Source organism: Suricata suricatta, chromosome 11 (genome assembly GCF_006229205.1).
Source record: "Suricata suricatta isolate VVHF042 chromosome 11, meerkat_22Aug2017_6uvM2_HiC, whole genome shotgun sequence".
NCBI lineage: Eukaryota > Metazoa > Chordata > Mammalia > Carnivora > Herpestidae > Suricata > Suricata suricatta.
The window spans coordinates 45,773,781-45,790,474 of NC_043710.1; the positions used below are offsets into that span (position 1 = coordinate 45,773,781).

General features: G+C 48.6%; 1 protein-coding gene across 1 annotated transcript in view; it reads left to right on the plus strand.

The window, feature by feature from the left end:
* Positions 1 to 16,694, plus strand: part of GALNT18 (polypeptide N-acetylgalactosaminyltransferase 18) — a 342,758-nt gene that overhangs the window by 170,287 nt on the left and 155,777 nt on the right. The window lies entirely within an intron of this gene.

Genomic DNA, 16,694 nt, shown 5'->3' on the forward strand with positions numbered 1-16,694 from the left:
GCAAACATCCAGAAAAGATGAGGAGGCAAGCCATGCAGATACGTGGGTGCAAACTTTCTAGGGAGAACAAGTGCAAAGGTCCTGAGGTGGATAGAATTGTGCTTGGCATGTCTGAAAAAGAAAAACGAGGCCCATGTGGTGGGACCAGAGTGAGCAACAAGGCAGTAGTTGGAGATGAGGACAGAGGGGCAATAGGAAGCAGATCAAGGAGGGCAGTGGTTCTCAACCTTGGCTGCACATTCAACTCCTAGGGAGCTTTAAAATAATCGTGATGCCAGGGCCACCCCCTAGACCAATTAGATAAAGAGTTTCCAGAGGTGAAACTTTGTATCTGTATTGCTCTGGGCTCTCTTGTGATTCCAGTGTGCAGCCCAGGCTGAGAATTGCTGGTGAAGGGCTTTGTAGGCTGCTTGCTGCAAGGGGTGTGCCTTCTACTCTGGGAGATCGGGATTCAAGGGAAGAGCTTGAGCAGACTAGTGATATGCTCCGATTGCCATTTTCAAAGGCCCCTGTGGCTGCTGTGTTGAGAACATACTGAAAGGGCCAGGGAGAATGCAGGGAGTCCAATGGAAGGCTGCAGCATCGCCAGGTGGCAAGAGGCGATGGTGGCTTGGACCACGATGGTAGTGGGCAGGTGTTGGGATGGGGTTGGATTTGGGGAATATCCTGAGGATGATGTTATCTCCGTGCCACCAGGTCTCAACCCTCTGGGAGTGCCACAGAGACTGTGCCTGGGGCTGCGGAGGAGTAGGTCTGATGTGTGCAGAACCTAGACGCTCTTGAAGAAGAGTCCTCAAGAGGATCGGGGCCCCAGGACTTCTGCAGGGAACTTGACCTTGATCTTGGCAGCACAGGAGCCAGCTCTGATGCAAAACTCAGGCCCAGCTCAATGCATGTTGGTTCCACATTAAAAAGGAAATAAGAAGGAGGCTAAGGAAAGGGTAGATCTAATAGACTGCAACATGACTATAACAATAACTGGTATTTTCAGAGGGCTTAACTTGTTGAGAACGCCCTTCCCCTTTGGACCACGCCAAGCTGAAGCAGAAGTAGGGAAAGAATTGGCATAGTCTTCCCATTTGGGGTTGAGGAAACTGAGGAACAGAAAGCATAATGAGTGATATGTCTGAGGTCACACAGTTAGATAAGCAGTTGAGCTGAGACGCGAACCTATGTATCCAGATGCCAAATCCTGGTCTTTGATAGTAGCCCACTGCTGTCTTGTTAAGAACCAACCGACGCCAGAGCCCCTTAACCCTTCACTGAGAGAGGGGCCCTGTTGTTGCTCCTTCCTACTTCCATGGGAGGGAAAGAGGAAGCTGGAGGTCACATGACCTTTCTTAGAAAGGGAGGCTTCCCTTGCAAGCATGCTCTAGAGGAAGCACATTTTGGGGCCAGTCCAGCTGGGATTTCTGGAGTTTGCTGAGAAAGCATCTCTGAAGGACTCCCTGTGGGCAGAATTCAGAGTTGTTGGAAAGGAGCAATAGTCTCAACAGAAAGATAGAAAGCTACAATTCATGAAGTATCCACACCTCTCCTGTAGGGCGCGGTGACTTTTTATAGAAGAAAACGTGGAATCTGTGATAAAAGGTAGCGCTGAGCCTTCTGAGTGAGCCCCCAGCTGTCCTCTCTGCAATGTCTTTAAGAATGCAGTTTCTCTTTATGCATGTGCTTGGAGGGGCTCTGTCCAGCTCTACGTCAGACCCCATGCCCGACATACACCAAAGGTCCGAGAGCTGTTGGGGGACCGCTCCAAACAAGAGTGTGCTTAGGGAAAACAGTGTCTCTCTTTGTCTGTTAACTTCCCTAAAACCATTCCTGCCTTGTAACAAGGTCATTGCTCAGCTTATCCTGTTTAACTCCATTTGGAAACATTTTTTTCCATGTCTTTACTATCATCCTATTTCAAATTACATTGGCAAACATTTATATAGCTTGAGCCATGTTTGCAGGGATGCGCTTGGCACTTTATTTATGTTAACTATTTGACTCTTCGCGGTAACCTTCTGGAATAGGTACTTGTCTAGGAAATACATGGTGTTCTCTGCCCTCCTGCTTACAATACTTCTGACACCAGATGCATCGGGTTTTTCCACATGGGCTGATTCTGTGACACCGGCTAGGGGCCCTATAATTCTATCCCGTTCTGGCACTATCTACCCATAGTAATCAGTCCTATAGGCTATGGGCTCAGTCCCACGACACTGCCCTCACTTGAGAGGCCAATCGCAAGCATCACTTGAGAGGCCAATCGCAAGCACCTGTGCCTCTGACCAACTGGCTAAAAAGTGAGGTTCCTATGACCCATCATTGAGTTCAGGAACTTGCCTGTGATGACACAGAACTCTGGGAAATACTTACATGTAGCAGTTGATTGTGAAGCATGTAGTACAGGATACAGATAATAGTCTGATGGGGAGGTATATAGGGTGAGGCCTGGGAGCGTCCCTGGCAAAGGAGCTTCTGTCCTTGTGGACTTGGGGTCTGTCATCCCCCTGGAACGTGGATGTGTCTGCCAACCTGGAAGCTCTCTGAAACCCATACTTTATGAGGCATGATTGATTATTAACTCGATTTCCAGCACCTCTCCTCTCTTCTGAGGACTGAGTGGGGTGGTTAGGCTGAACGTTTCAAACTCCTAATTATGGTTTGGTCTTTCTGGTGACCAGACCTCATTTGGGGCCCACTGAGAGTCAGCTTATTAGATCAAAAGATGCTCCTATCAGCAAATCATAAGAAACTCTTAAATACAGAGAACAAACTGAGGGTTGATGGGGGGGGTGGGATGAAGGGAAATGGGTGATGGGCATGGAGGAGGGCACGTGTTGGGATGAGCCCTGGGTGTTTTATGGAAGCGATGAATCATGGGAATCTACCCCCAAAAACCAAGAGCACACTGTATATACTGCATGTTAGCCAATTTGACAATAAATTGTGTTAAAAATAATAAATAAACAAAAAAGATGCTTCTATGATGCCGGAAATTCCAGGGGATTTAGGAGCTCTGTCAGACACTACTTTCAGTCAGGAAATGAAAAAGTGTTTAGGATCTCCATGTCAGGAACTGGGGTCAAAGACCAAATATTAGCAGAAACCAGGGGCAGAGACAAATATATGTATTTCTTATTATTTGACAGTATTATTATTAGCATCCATTTTATCGAAGAGGAAACTGAAACATGGAGAGATTAAAATCTGTTCGTGGTCACTAATGGCAGAACTGGGGATTGAACCTCGGCCATCTGGCCATGGAATTTGTGTTTGAAACTGCCACCATGCTTACCTCCTTGAGGTGTCAATTTGTGACTCTCTAATGGGAATGAGGACTACTTTAAAGTATTTAGCCCTGGGCTGATCAGTCCATCTGAGTCAGGAAAGTCTTCTCTAAGTGTTGGCAAATTTGTTTTGGTGAATACACAGTCTACTATCAAGGTAGAGAAGGATGCCTTTGTTACAGGCAATGCTGGAATTTGAGGTAGGGTGGGTGTGGGTGGGGCAGCATCTGGAGAGAGGAAGCACCATGCTAGGGACAGTCTCCAGAAGAATCAGGCCAGGGGGGGTCTTGCTTCATTCTCAGTGCCTTTGTCCCTTCCTGTTGTTTGCCCTTGGGGACTTCTGCCCCTGGAGGTGTCCTTGGATGTTGCACTTTGCTGTTTGTCTTCTTGGGTTTGCTCTTCCAAGTTCTAACCCTGACGTTATGCTTGGCTTCATTCCTGGACTAGAATGTGGGTGTTCCAAATCCTGCCCCACCCGCTCTTCCATCATCTCTGGCTGGTCCCTTATTTTGTCTCCTTTCTTGGTGCCGCAGGATGTAATCTGACCCATTTTGCCATCTGGCTGCAAGGACCATACTATACTCAGTGTCTTATATACAGCAGAAGACCTAACCAGAAGGAAAAAAGCCCAGCCACCCTGTTGCTAGGCCTTATTAATGTAGTCATCCAACGCACATTTATTGAGCTCCGTGTGTGTGTGCCAGGCACCCAGGAAAGCATCAGAGAAACCTCAAGGAGCTAACACTGTGCAGGAAGCCAGATGGAAGGTGGTGGGAGAGCAGAACAGGTAATCAGAAAGCTCCCTGACCATCTCCTGACGTCCCTGAAGACGAGTCCTCCCTGCAGCTTTGTAGTAAGTCAGGGGCTGGACTTGATGGCCCACAGAAACCCTGTTCTGGGTAGCAGGGAGGCAGGACCCAGAGAAGTGTCTGCAAGGAGCTTCTCTTTAGCAACTGTGCCGGCCCTGCCCTGGAAAAGGAAGAACATGGGAACCAGACGTTTGGCAGTTATATTAGCCTCATCTGGGCAGGGGAAGGACAGATTTGGTCTGTGCAGAGGAAGAACAGATTTCCTCCAGGCTCCAGGACAGTTGTCTTTGAGGGAAATAAAAACGCCATTCATCCTGTCTTTATTGTTATAACAAGAGCCGAGTAGGCCCTTGGCTATCCAGGTAAGAAGACCTAGGAGAGACAGGGCATTGGTCCCTTCCTCTAGTGATCCTCCTAAACCTCACCCCATGAGGGGCCTTTGCCAGATCTGGGCAGGGCTATGCCTTCTTGATCTCTAGGTTGGAAAGGCACCCAGACCTCAGGATTAAAGGAAGGAAGGTTGCGTCCCACCCTGTCTGGACTTTGCTCCATCCCTCACATCCCCAGAGGTGAGCCCCAAACGTTCCTGTGGCTTTCTCAGTGTGCTTCTGCCTCCCAGTGTCCACCCTTCTCCACCTCATCTGTAGGTTCCAAAATAACCTACCAGGGGCAAAAAGAGAGAAGGGAAAAAAAACAAGTCTTATTGGGGTATGGACTCCAGAGGAATATGCATTGTCAAAACTCATCAAGTTCACTTAAGATCTGTGAATTTTACTGCATGTAGATGAACCATCAATTTTTTTGGAAAATGAGGGTATAAGAAAGAGATCAGGAAAGTCTTTGCCTAAGGGTTGGAGAATATGGAGGCAGCATCTTTGGGGAACCACAGAGAAGATAGGTTGTGATTGTGGGGAAGAAGGATCATGGGGGATTGGAGCCACTTGCCAGCTCAGGGCAGAGAAGTAAGGGTGGGCCTCCTCCCCAGTGACAGCAGGTCGAGCAGGTGGCACAGGGGAGCCCATAGTTCAAAACAGCAGGTGCACATCTCATCCTTCCCTGCAGGCAGTGGTTGTTATTTCTGACTAGGAACCAGGGAAGTGTAAGGGATGAGCACCTGATCTAGTGGGCATGTGGATGTGGGCAGGAGAGGGGGAGCTCTGGGTGTCAAGCTTCAAGGCTTGAAGTTGTCATGGCAACCCTTTGGCCTACCTCCAAGGGAGTTCAAGGCAGAGCCTCTGGCAGGTACTGCTTCTGGCCTCTTGCTGGCTGATCGTCAGAGGCTCCTGAGTCTGTCAGTAATGATGTCACCTTTCTCTCCAGTGTCCTCTGAGGTTTTTGTCCCTCCCTCCCAGGAATAGGGTGGACTGGCTTTTGGGGTGACTGGCGGGCTCAAACTTGAGGCCAAGGCACGAGGGGATGATTAAAGGGGGTTAGACTATTTTCTGCAGCCCCAGGAGGGGACAGCTGGGACAGACAGACACACACACATACACACACACACGCACACACACGAGCCCTAGTCCTGACCTGGAGGGGTCCTGTATGAACATCCAAGTAGAAAGGATCAGGATGGGATTATAGCAGACAGAGAATGCAGCATGGAGCCAGTCCACCTATGAGCAGGCTAGTGTCTATCCAAGGTGGCTGTGGGTGTTTGCTGCCATCACTGGGGTGTGGTCACATGTTTGCATGTATGGATCGGAGGGCTGTAGTGTCCCCATGGTGCAAACTCTAGACACACATCTGAGATCTCTGGACTTTGGGGCCCAGCACAGCTGGCTTCAAGGGTATGTAGCATAAGCAGAATAATGGTCTCCCAAGGACACCCATGTCCTAATCCCTGGAGCCATTGACTATGGTATGGCACATGGCAATGGAGAATTAAGGTCTCAGATGGGGTTAAGGTTGTCCATCAGCTGATTTTAAAATAAAGAGATTATCTCGGCTTATCTGGATGAGTGGAAAGAGAGGGGCCAAGTGGAAGAGAGGGGCTGAAGAGTCAGAAACAGAGGATGGCAGTGTGATAAGGACTGTTGCTGGCCTTGAAGATGGAAAAGAGCCATAAGCCAAGGCATGCAGGCGGTTGTTAGATCTTGGAAAGAGGCAGGAAAACAGATTATCACCATGAGCCTCAAGAAAGGAACGCAGTCCTGCCAACACTGTGATGTCAGCCCTGTGAGACCCGCATCAGACTTCTGACCTCCAGAACTATAAGATAATAAATGTGTGCTGTTCTGAGCCACCACTCTGCTGTGCTTTCTTCCAGCAGCAATATTCGCATGAGGAAACTCCTACGTGAGCAGCCTACTTCAAAGGATCCCAGGAAGGCGGGAAAGGCTCTGTGCTTGGTTTCATGCTCTATTGTCAGTGTTAAAATTCAGAATAATTTTACCATCAGCGGTTCTTTCTGCACTGGGCCTCACATATTATGTAGTTAGTCCTGGGGGGCAAGGCGGAGGGCTCTAGGGGGAGAGGCTGAGATCATAATTGCTGGACCATGTGGGAATTGCTACCCAGGGGCTACTGATTTTCACCAAGAACACCACTTACTCACTTTCTGGGAGCCAAGTGCTTGCAGACTGCTTAAAGTGTATTTTCTTTAAAAAAATTTTTTTTAATGTTTATTTATTTTTGAGAGAGCACAAGGAGGGGAGAGGCAGAGAGAGAGGGAGACACAGAATTCAAAGCAGGCTCCAGGCTCTGAGCTGTCAGCACAGAGCCTGATGCAGGGCTCAAACCCACGGACCGTGAGATCATGACCTGAGCCGAAGTCGGATGCTTAACTGACTGAGCCACTGGGCACCACCCAGGTGCCCCTTAACGTGTACTTTCCAATTTAACTTGCTCCTTACATCTCTCTGAGGTAATTATTATTATTTCTATTTTGTTTAGGAGAATACTGAGTATTTTCAGAGGTAAGAAACATATTCAAGTTCCCGTGGGTGGTAGGCGGCAGAACCAGTATTTTTATCTGGGTCTTGTGACTTTAGGACACTGCCTCGGCACCCGTGTCCTCCTCTGCCGAGCTGAGTTTTCTAGTTTGGGATCTTGGCTCTGTGGAGGTGACCCAGAGATCCTCCACTCTTAGTAAAGACTCTGCTCGTTCACCAAAGATGTTAAGTACACACAGTTGGGGGGAAATCCTCCTTTAGTAAAGCACTCTGGGAAAACATTTCCAATTCTTAATATTAGGCTCATTATGGGCCAGTTGTATCCTGTGGGCTGTTCTTAAAGATAAGAAAATCTTGAGCTATATGAATAGAAATATAATGCCTTATAAAGGGGAGGTGATAGTTTTGTCTGTTTTGCCACTCAGATCACAACTGCATACTTGGATTTTAAGGGATATAGAGAAAGAAGAGTAGGTTCAGAGGAGAACAAGCCAAGAGACAAAGTGGGTCATATGCTGAACAGATGCAGTTTGTGCTTCGAGTATAGAGTACGGTTACAAGCTGGTTGCCCTCCAGCAAGTTCTCTAGCCTCTCCGTGCCCGAGTTTCTATATGCAAGTTAGAGATGGAAATACGCAGGTTGAATGCAGAGCTCTCGAACGCTGCCTGACACATAATAGCTGCTATTTAATTTTGTGTTACTTGTATCATCTGGGTCTTCGGTCTGTAGAAGAGAGGGCTTGGGGGGACATGACCATGCCTTTAACTACCTGGAGGACTGCTGTGTGGACAAGGAGCCACATGGGGCAGCCCATGCACTAGGTGAGAGGAGGGCCGGGCAGATCAGAGAGGGATTTCTCCCCAGCTCCAGAGGTCTGGGCATCAGGGGCCAGAGCCAGGCTCCTTCTGGGGACCAAAGAGGCCCCATCCTTTTTCTGACCTAAGGGCCCACCTTCCCCCACCCTACGTTCTCCTTGCTATGGGCCTGACCTGTTTACCAACAGACTTACACATGGAGATGTTCGGTCTTCACCAGAGCCAGCCTCCTCGTTCCCTGGGCAGCTGTCCATGTAGCCCCAGGGAGTCTATTTTTTCCAGGTTTCCAGTTAGATGTTTTAGGAACAAACAGTTTCCCTGCTTCCTGTTGGGTGTTTACATTTCAAATGACTCTTTTCCCTCTTGTCCTACTTACAACCAACATTTGATAAGGCAGATTTTTTCCCTAAATTGATATAAACACCTGAAAGATGTTGGTAGAAGTTCTCCCTCTGGATGAAGGCCTGATGCTTCGGTGATCATATCTGGCTAGTGGTTTACCTGTCCCTGGTTTCTGTGCCAAAATCTGTACTCTCATCAGATGGGCCTATTTGTCTCGCCTTGCAGACTGTTAAAGCTCTCAGTTCTCAGGTGTCTGCTGTCTCTTCCGCAGCTGAGCCGGATGTGGCATCTTGCCAGGGTCCAGAAGTCTCCGGATATCCTGACCCCTCCTGCCTTCATTTACCCCTTGGGCTTTTTGGAGGATAAGAGAACCCACAACACATACCAAACAGATGGAGCTTCTGCGTAGGTTATAGAGTGATGTTGAAACTTGGGCTCCAAGACCAGGTCTCTTGTTTACAAACTGACTGACCTCCGGCATGTTACCAGCCTCTCTGTACCTTCCTTGTGAAATAATACATTTGTGTTGTTTTAAGGCACCAAGTTTACAATGATTTTTTTTACAGCAACTCTGTGAGTGTTAGGAAACTCACACTGTGTACAGTCAGGGAGTAAATGTTCAACTCGGTGATTCCTGTTTGGTCAGGTCATGGTAGAATTCCCACCACAGGGCTTTCATGGGTCTGAATTATTTCCACTGTTCATTTTTCAAGTATTTATTTGTTTGTTTGTTTGTTTATTCAGTGCACCAGACAGTCAGTGGTTTCTGAGTTTCTGCTCTGTGCTGACCATTGTGTGAGACATTAGGGATGCCTGGTGTATAAACCAAATGTGATCTTACACTCAGGTAGTTTAATTCTTTTTCCCTTAAATTTTCTTTTAATTTTAGAGAGAGCATGACCAGGGAAGGGGAGCAGAGGGGAGGGAGGGCTGGAGAGAGAGTGAGACAGAGAGAGAGAGGAAGAGAGAGAACCTTAAACAGACTCCATACTCAGCACAGAGCCCAACACAGGGCTTGATCCCATGACCCTGGGATCATGACCTGAGCCAAAATCAAGAGTCAGGCACTCAACTTACTGAACCATCCAGGCACCCCAACCTCATATGGTTTATAGGCTAGCAGAAACACTGCTGTTTGCTAAATAATCACAGAAAAATACATTGCAATAGCATATAAGTGGCATGCAAGGAGATCAAAGGATGCTGGGAGAATCTGATCGGGCATCCAGTTCCAGCCCAGGAATTACGCTGGGTCTCTCTTCACTAGGTCTTGTGTGTGCTCTCAGAGCAAGGAATGAGCTCACTCAGCAACCACAGAAGGGTGGAATGCTTTGTAGGTTGGTGTTCACTCATAGTCACGTAATCACACAATCAGAAGGCATGTGTTCAGGTATGGAAGAGGGCAGCATAGTTTAAGACATCCAGACAGGCTCAAGTCGGCATCCTCTTGGCTCAGTGTTAGAGTTCTGTGTCTCTAGTTGTGACCATTTGTGTATCCAGCTCACTGACGATGCCCTATTCCAACTCTATTCTTCCTGCTGCCCCAGATGCCTGCCTCCTGCCTTCTTGGGGTATCTCACATTCAACCTCTTCATGAGAGAGGGCTTGATACATTACTGGTCCTTCTTCAGTATTGCCAGGCCTGGCTGTGGAGTCTTGGGCGAGGCTGCCCTGTATGCTGTAGCCAGGCTGTTGGTAGCTACTTGGGGCTCAGGAATAGGTCTCTGGTCCCATCAGTTATGAGCCAAGTGATGAAGCCATGCAACAGAAGACCCAGACACCTGTATACAAGAAGTCATTGGGATTGTTTATTCCAGTAGGAGCAATGCGACAGGAAGAGTTCAGGCTTTAGGTGCCCAGCAGTGTTTTATCGTATTTGCCCCCATCATCCTCCTACACACGCTGCCTCCTCTCCATCTTCCATCAGAGTTGGCAGCCTGGAGTGACCCCCACCCCCAACCAAGTATCTGTGTCATCGCAAATCCATTGTTTTGCCAGACCCATCTCTGGCAAAATCCCTAGGTTAGCAGGGATTATGAGTACAGGCTTTGGAGACAATTGAGGCCAGGGTTAAGCCCTGGGAAATAACTTGCTACCTGAGCCCTAGTTCTCTCATCTGTAAAATGGGGATAAAGACATTGTAGAAAGGAATAAATGGGGGCATGGGGGAGGGGAGAATAAAAATATCCCTACATCTCTTAGCATGGGTGATGGCAAATCATGAGCACTCAGAAAATGGAAATTGTTACTATTATGATTTCCAAATATTCTACATGGGGCCCATGGACTGTGGGGATGGCAAGTGCCATGCAGTCTCTGAGATATGGAGGTCATGGAGATGTAGATGGCTGAGGGAGTGAAAGTCGGACTGGCCTCACACTCAATGAGAATCCCCACATTGATCTCATCTTTAGGGTTCATTAAGTCCAGCAGACTGGATGCTCGTAAGCCTGGGAGCCTATCTAATCTGGAAAGGTCTAGAAGATGCCAACAGTGTACCCAAGTGAGGCCAGAGGAGGATCAAACAATTCCTGTGGGTGCAGGTAGGAGGAGGGAGGTTAGGGTGAGGATATTGATGGCCCCAATGGGCCAAGAAGGCAGTGTCCCAAGGTTTCTAGGTGGTTAATGGTTTCCCTGAACCCTCGTGTGCTGATCACGGCTACAGGGGAGGGCTGCTTCGGAGAAACCTGGGAATGAAGAGGGGTTGGGGACACTCAGGGGAGTGGGTCCCTGGGTGTGTCATCTTCTCCCTGCTTGGTCCAGGAAGGTCCCTTCTCCACTCACAGAACCCTGGCATAGTTGGACCCAGTTGCCCCCTTGCCTTGGCAGACAGTGTCAGCTCACATTCAAAGGTGATCTTCCTTCTGGAAGATGTCTACCCACTCCCTCACCCTCGGTCGGTCGGTTGGTCGAGCAGCCTCTTTGAGTTATCACCCAGACGGACTGGAGCCCGTGGGTGTGCCGAGGTCATAGGGAGGGGAGAATGCACTGATGCTACCTGCAGGCGGAAAGTCCACTCATGCCACCTACAGGCACCTGGCTGCTGTCCCGGGCAGCACCCAGCCGCCAGGAGCCTGGGCTGGCCCCACTTGCTTGGCCACTGTCCTCACAGGCAACAGTGGCACTGAAGCTCTTGATATGAATGTGCCTCATGAGCAGCTCAAAGTAGTCTCAGGGAGCTCGGCCAAGAGGCCCTTACTTAGAGGCTCCCACCCCGCATCGCCTTCTGTGTGCAGAGATCAATAAAGTTGAGTTTATCATGACCATCAATTCCAGCTTATTAGACAGCCATAGTACTCCCCTTTCAGAAATGCCTTGTTTTTATCTCGGGTGGAAAATGGCTCGACTTCGAATAAGAATAAAAGTAAAAAGGGAACTTGTATGGCTTTATTTTATAGGAGAATATGCCTCTTCTCAAACGAGTGAGGAACTGGTCTCCTACAGTCAGTCTTTCTCCAGAAGCATCAGGAGGGAAAGGCCAGTGAGGCCTGTGTGGCTCCTCTGACTCTCATGTCCTCTGGTCCTTCTCTGGGGGGAGGTGAGCAGGGGACGAGGGAGTGCAGAGGCAGACACCCGCAGCAGGTGGGGAGCAGGCTCTGGGGGGCAGACCCTGGAGGATAGAAGTGCTGGCTCTAGTGTGGGGCTCTTGGCTGGGGCTTAGTGCCACCTGGTGGGTGTAGCATGTGGCTGGACTCTGGAGCAGAAATGCTGGGCTGGGGTCTAGAACAATTCTCTTCCACAGAAGTTCTTGAATGTGTGTTCCTTTTGAAAGCTTTGGGGTGCCCTGTCCTGAGTCCGGTGGTCAGCAGTGATGACGGTGTGACCAGCAGAGGTGTGGACGTCTTGCCTAGTGTGCTGTGCTCCCTCCTTCTTTAGGCCTCCTGATCCCGCAATGCAAGTTCTGCTTCCGGGTTGAGATGACTGTGGGTCAGCATTTGTGTGCTGGGCACTTTGAAATGGTAGTGTCCATATATTCAGTGAATGCTGACTGTGCCTGCTGTTGACCAGGCACTGTGCCCGGCAGTGGGAGGGCAGTCGTGAGTGAGCAAGCCCTTTCCCTGCCCTCAAGAAGGTTAGTAGTCTACTCATAGAACATCCCACTGTCCCGCTTTGCTTGGGACCTTCAGTGCTGAAACTGGTAAAATCCTGGGCAAACCAGGACATCTGGCCACCTTGTGTAATCGTGATGGCAGTAAGGGGATGTTGCTTGTGGCATTTGGTAGTGGCCAGGTGTTGGGGGGAAGGGGGAAAAGCTTGCAAACTGTTTCTGTAATGCAGTGTCTTCTTTTCACCACATGGGAGATCCCGAATTTTATAGAGAAGACACCTAGGTGATCATTTCTTCTGCCTCCCTTATTCTGGGATGGGACATAGACAGATGTGAAGTGGCTCACTCAAGGTCACATGGCAGGTTGGGGTGGAGCTCGGCCTCAGTAGCCTCATCCACCCTCCAACACTCTTTCCCTAAGAACTTGTCCCATCTTGTCTTTCTTTTCTTTTCTTTTCTTTTTAATGTTTTTATTTATTTTTGAGAGAGAGAGACACACACAGAGCACAAGCAGCAGAGGGGCAGAGAGAGAGGGAGACACAGAATCTGAAGCAGGCCCCAGGCTCTGAGCTATTAGCACAGAGCCCGACGTGGGGCTCAAACTCATGAATCAAGAGATCATGACTTGAGCTGAAGTTGAACACTTAACTGACTGAGCCACCCAGGTGCCCCTCACCTCACCTTTCTTAACCTGTCCTCGCTTCACCCTCTCTGCTCAGCCACATCCATATTTGGGGTTAGGTTCAAATGAACTGGAGGGTGAGGGAACGTGCTTGGAGGTGTAGAGAGAGAGGCCAGGCCAGGGCAGCAATTGCTGGAAGGACCCTGAGGGGCTCCCAAGAGAGAAGAGGAGGAAAGAAGGATTTAAGGAGGTCAGGACGTTTGGCCTGGAGGGATCACTTAATTACAGCACAAAGAAACTGAGAGCTGCTGGAGGCCGAATGTGAGGAACTGGGGCCATAAGTTCAAGGGAGGAAGGACCCACTGCTGGAGAGAGGCCCTAACTCTCCTACCCAGGAAGGAGGTTTGCAGAAAAAAAGGAGCACGCTGGAGTCAGTGGCATGCATGTGAAATTTCGGCCTTCTATAAAATAAATAGCCCCACTAGCTTTGTTTAATTCCGAAAACCTACTGTGTGTCAGCTTCTGGTTTAAGGGTAAGAGATATCACAGCAGCAAAATAAAGCCCACGCTCTTGGGGGGCTTGGTTATAGTGGGGGAGACAGACGATAAACGCACACCAATATGATGCGCTACTGTAAGTGTTCCATTATGTTCAAAAGGATCTGCATAGAAAAACCTCATGTTTGAAGAAGGCTTTCAGGCGGAAACGGTGATCAGCAGAGTGTAGCTTGTAAAACAAATAAAACATTTCTGTTCAGCTTGTGAAAAGGCCATCAGGAGTTGGTCCACAGGCCCTGGGGGTTCAAACCATCTAGTGGGCAGGGCTGATACTGGGAGAAATTAAACTTGGTCTCCTTGGGAGGGAGTATATAAGAAAGGGAAGGAGGGAAGGGGAGTAGAGGGTTAACCCCTAGCTCAGGAGAATACCTAGGAACAGTCTGGAGCTCTGGTTACTGGGGCTCTGAGGACCCCAGGAAACCTTGGGAGAAGTGCTACCGGACGCAGGGTCACAGTCTTCACGGGTGGTGGGGTGAGTGGGAAGGACAGTGAACATCGACTACTGACCTCACTGGGAGCTGTGCACTGCACTTTATGAAAAACCAATAATATAAAGGTTACGTGCCAGCAGTTTGGCCATATGCTGTATTATTTTTAAAATGCAATTAGTGAGTGGGTTGTATCTTAATACTTCTGTCAGTTTTCATGCCTAAGGAAAGGCCAGCTGCTGGTCTTGAGAGATACATGCTCTAGCCAAGGGCACCTGGGTGGCTCAGTTGGTTGAGCATCCAACTCTTGGTTTCAACTCAGGTCATGATCTCGCAGTTGTGAGATCGAGGCTCTGTGCTAGGTGTGGAGCCTGCTTGGGACTCTCTCTCTCCCTCTCTCTCTGCCCCTCCTCCCCCACACATGCTCACTTGCGCACTCTCTCTCTCTCTCTCTCTCTCTCTCTCTCTCTCAGTAAATAAATAAACATTGAAAAAAAATGAGCCTAGCCGGAGGAATTGGCTTTTGGCAACAAACTTTCTGATGGCTCTTATAAAATTCATTTTCACAACAAATTTTTTTTGGAACAAGTCTTGATGAGCTTAAGGAGGTCTTCCAGTCTTGATCCTTCATTAAAGTCCCTCCCTCCACCTCCCCACCCTCTTCATCCCTTCCCTGTATTTCCCTGAGCCAGTTTCCTCTGATGGTTTCTCTGCAGTCAACGCGCTGTTCCCTTGGCCCCACTGGGCTTTTGCTCGACTTGCTTTTTCCTACCATCGAGGAGTCTAAGGAAACCTGTCCTCCTCACAGAGCCCTTCCCTGACGACTCCTTCTGGAACAGCTGCCAGGGCATCGTGCTGTCCCCTTACCCTGCCTTACTTTTCATCTCAGCGCTCGTATGAAATGATATCATTTGTTTGCTTCCATGTTGACCTGTCTCCCCTGTCACAGTGTAAGTGCCGTGAGGACAGGAACTCTGTCCACGTCCTGCTGTGCCCTTATCGCCTACAGTAGTACCTGCTTCATAAGAAGCTTGATCCATATTTATTCCATTAAATACAAGAATGGCCTTCTACAAGGCCAATCTGTGAACCTGGTGGTTTTCTTAACATTGTAAGCATGAAAATAATATAAAAACAAAGACAGGGACAAAACATAGAGACTCTTTTTTTTTTTTTAGTTTTTAATGTTTATTTTTGAGAGAGAGAAAGAGAGAGAGAGACAGGAGACAGAACAAGCAGGGGAGGGGCAAAGACAGAGGAGACACAGAATCCAAAGCAGGTTCCAGGCTCCAACCTGTCAGCACAGAGCCCGATGTGGGGCTCAAACTCACCAGCCATGAGATCATGACCTGAGCTGAAGTCAGACACCTAACCAACTGAGCCACCCAGGCGCCCAGGAGACTCTTAAATACAGAGAACAAATTGTGGGTTGTTGGAGGGGTTGTGGGGGGGGGGATGGGCTAAATGGGTTAAGGCGCATTAAGGAAGACACTTGGGATGAGCACTGGGTGTTATAATAAGGGACAAATCACTGAAATCTACTGCTGAAATCATTATTGCACTGTATGCTAACTAACTTGCATGTAAATTAAAAAATAAATAAATAAAATGACAAAAAAATTGTGTATGAAGCAGATTTGGGAAGAGGCCCAACTCCTTCCCTTCCCCCACCCCTCTTTGGTGAGCGAGAAGGAGAGCTGGAAATAGAATGGGAGAAGTTTCTGTAAATTTCTGGTAACCATAGAGACGGTGATTTTAGTTTATTAATCTCCCGGTCTTAAGCAGGCTGAGGCCCCGTGGTGATTTCTCCAAATTGCTCAGCCCTGGTTATCCTGCAGCCTTCCTCATTAAGGAAGAACAGGCCCATTCCTATCCTGCAGCACTTTAATTGCCGACAAGCAGAAGCCCTGTGCTATTATGCTCATTATTGCATGTTCTAACCTGGTTGCACCTCCCACTTTGGAGCCATATACCACGGTCACCAGTCCTGAACCCCTGGAACCTCCAGTGGCAGGTGGTGGGAGTGGACAGCATCCTCTACGAGCCCAGGGCCTATAACTGCTGCTCTTTTCTTTCATTCACCTGTCCCAAAGACGGGAGTTTATGCCTTCTGGAATAACATTTCATTTCAGCCCGAGCAGGGCACCCACCATGGTTTCCTGCTCATGAAGTGGTTGTGTGCTTGCAGTGGTTGTGTGTTCCTCTCCCCACCAGGAATAGCATGCAGACTTTCATGGTTTTGCTTTAAGTCGATTGGGAAAGAGACCTTCAAATGACTTCAGGATTTCAGGACAACTAAGGGGTAGAAATGAGACAGTTAGAGGTAGTCTCTGTAGTGACCATCTTTCCTTGAGGGAAAAACCTGGGTATAGATGTCAGAAGACCATAGTTGGGATTCACGGTGAGGACTCAGTCTCTCTGAGCTTTAGTGCCTTCCTCTGTGAAATGAGATGGGACTTGTCATTCTGTACCTCATTGTGTTAGAGAGTCTGACTCTAGCTACAACCTGCTTCTGGAGTCTGGATCCTGGTGATGAATGAGAAGTAGGAGAGGTCCCAGGCAGTATGCCTTCTGCAGTGAGACAGAGTGGATTCTGGTGGAAGTCTCTGGAGGGGCACATATTTCTCTCCTAAGAAAGATCATCTAAGGTCTGCCCTCACCTAGATGTTGGCTGCCATTTTGAAGAAACTAAGACTTTCCTTTTGTTGCATTTTGCATCCTATTGGTATAGAAAGATTGAGCCATTCTTCTACTAAACACTCCATGACTACCTGCTGGGTTCTAGGTACTGCCCTGGGTGTTAAGGGCACAACTATTCAGCTAGGAGGGTCATTGACAAATCGAGGCTCTGTTGTGGTACAGATCCATTTTAATGGTTGTGAGTCTATCTGTGACATACTTAGGGC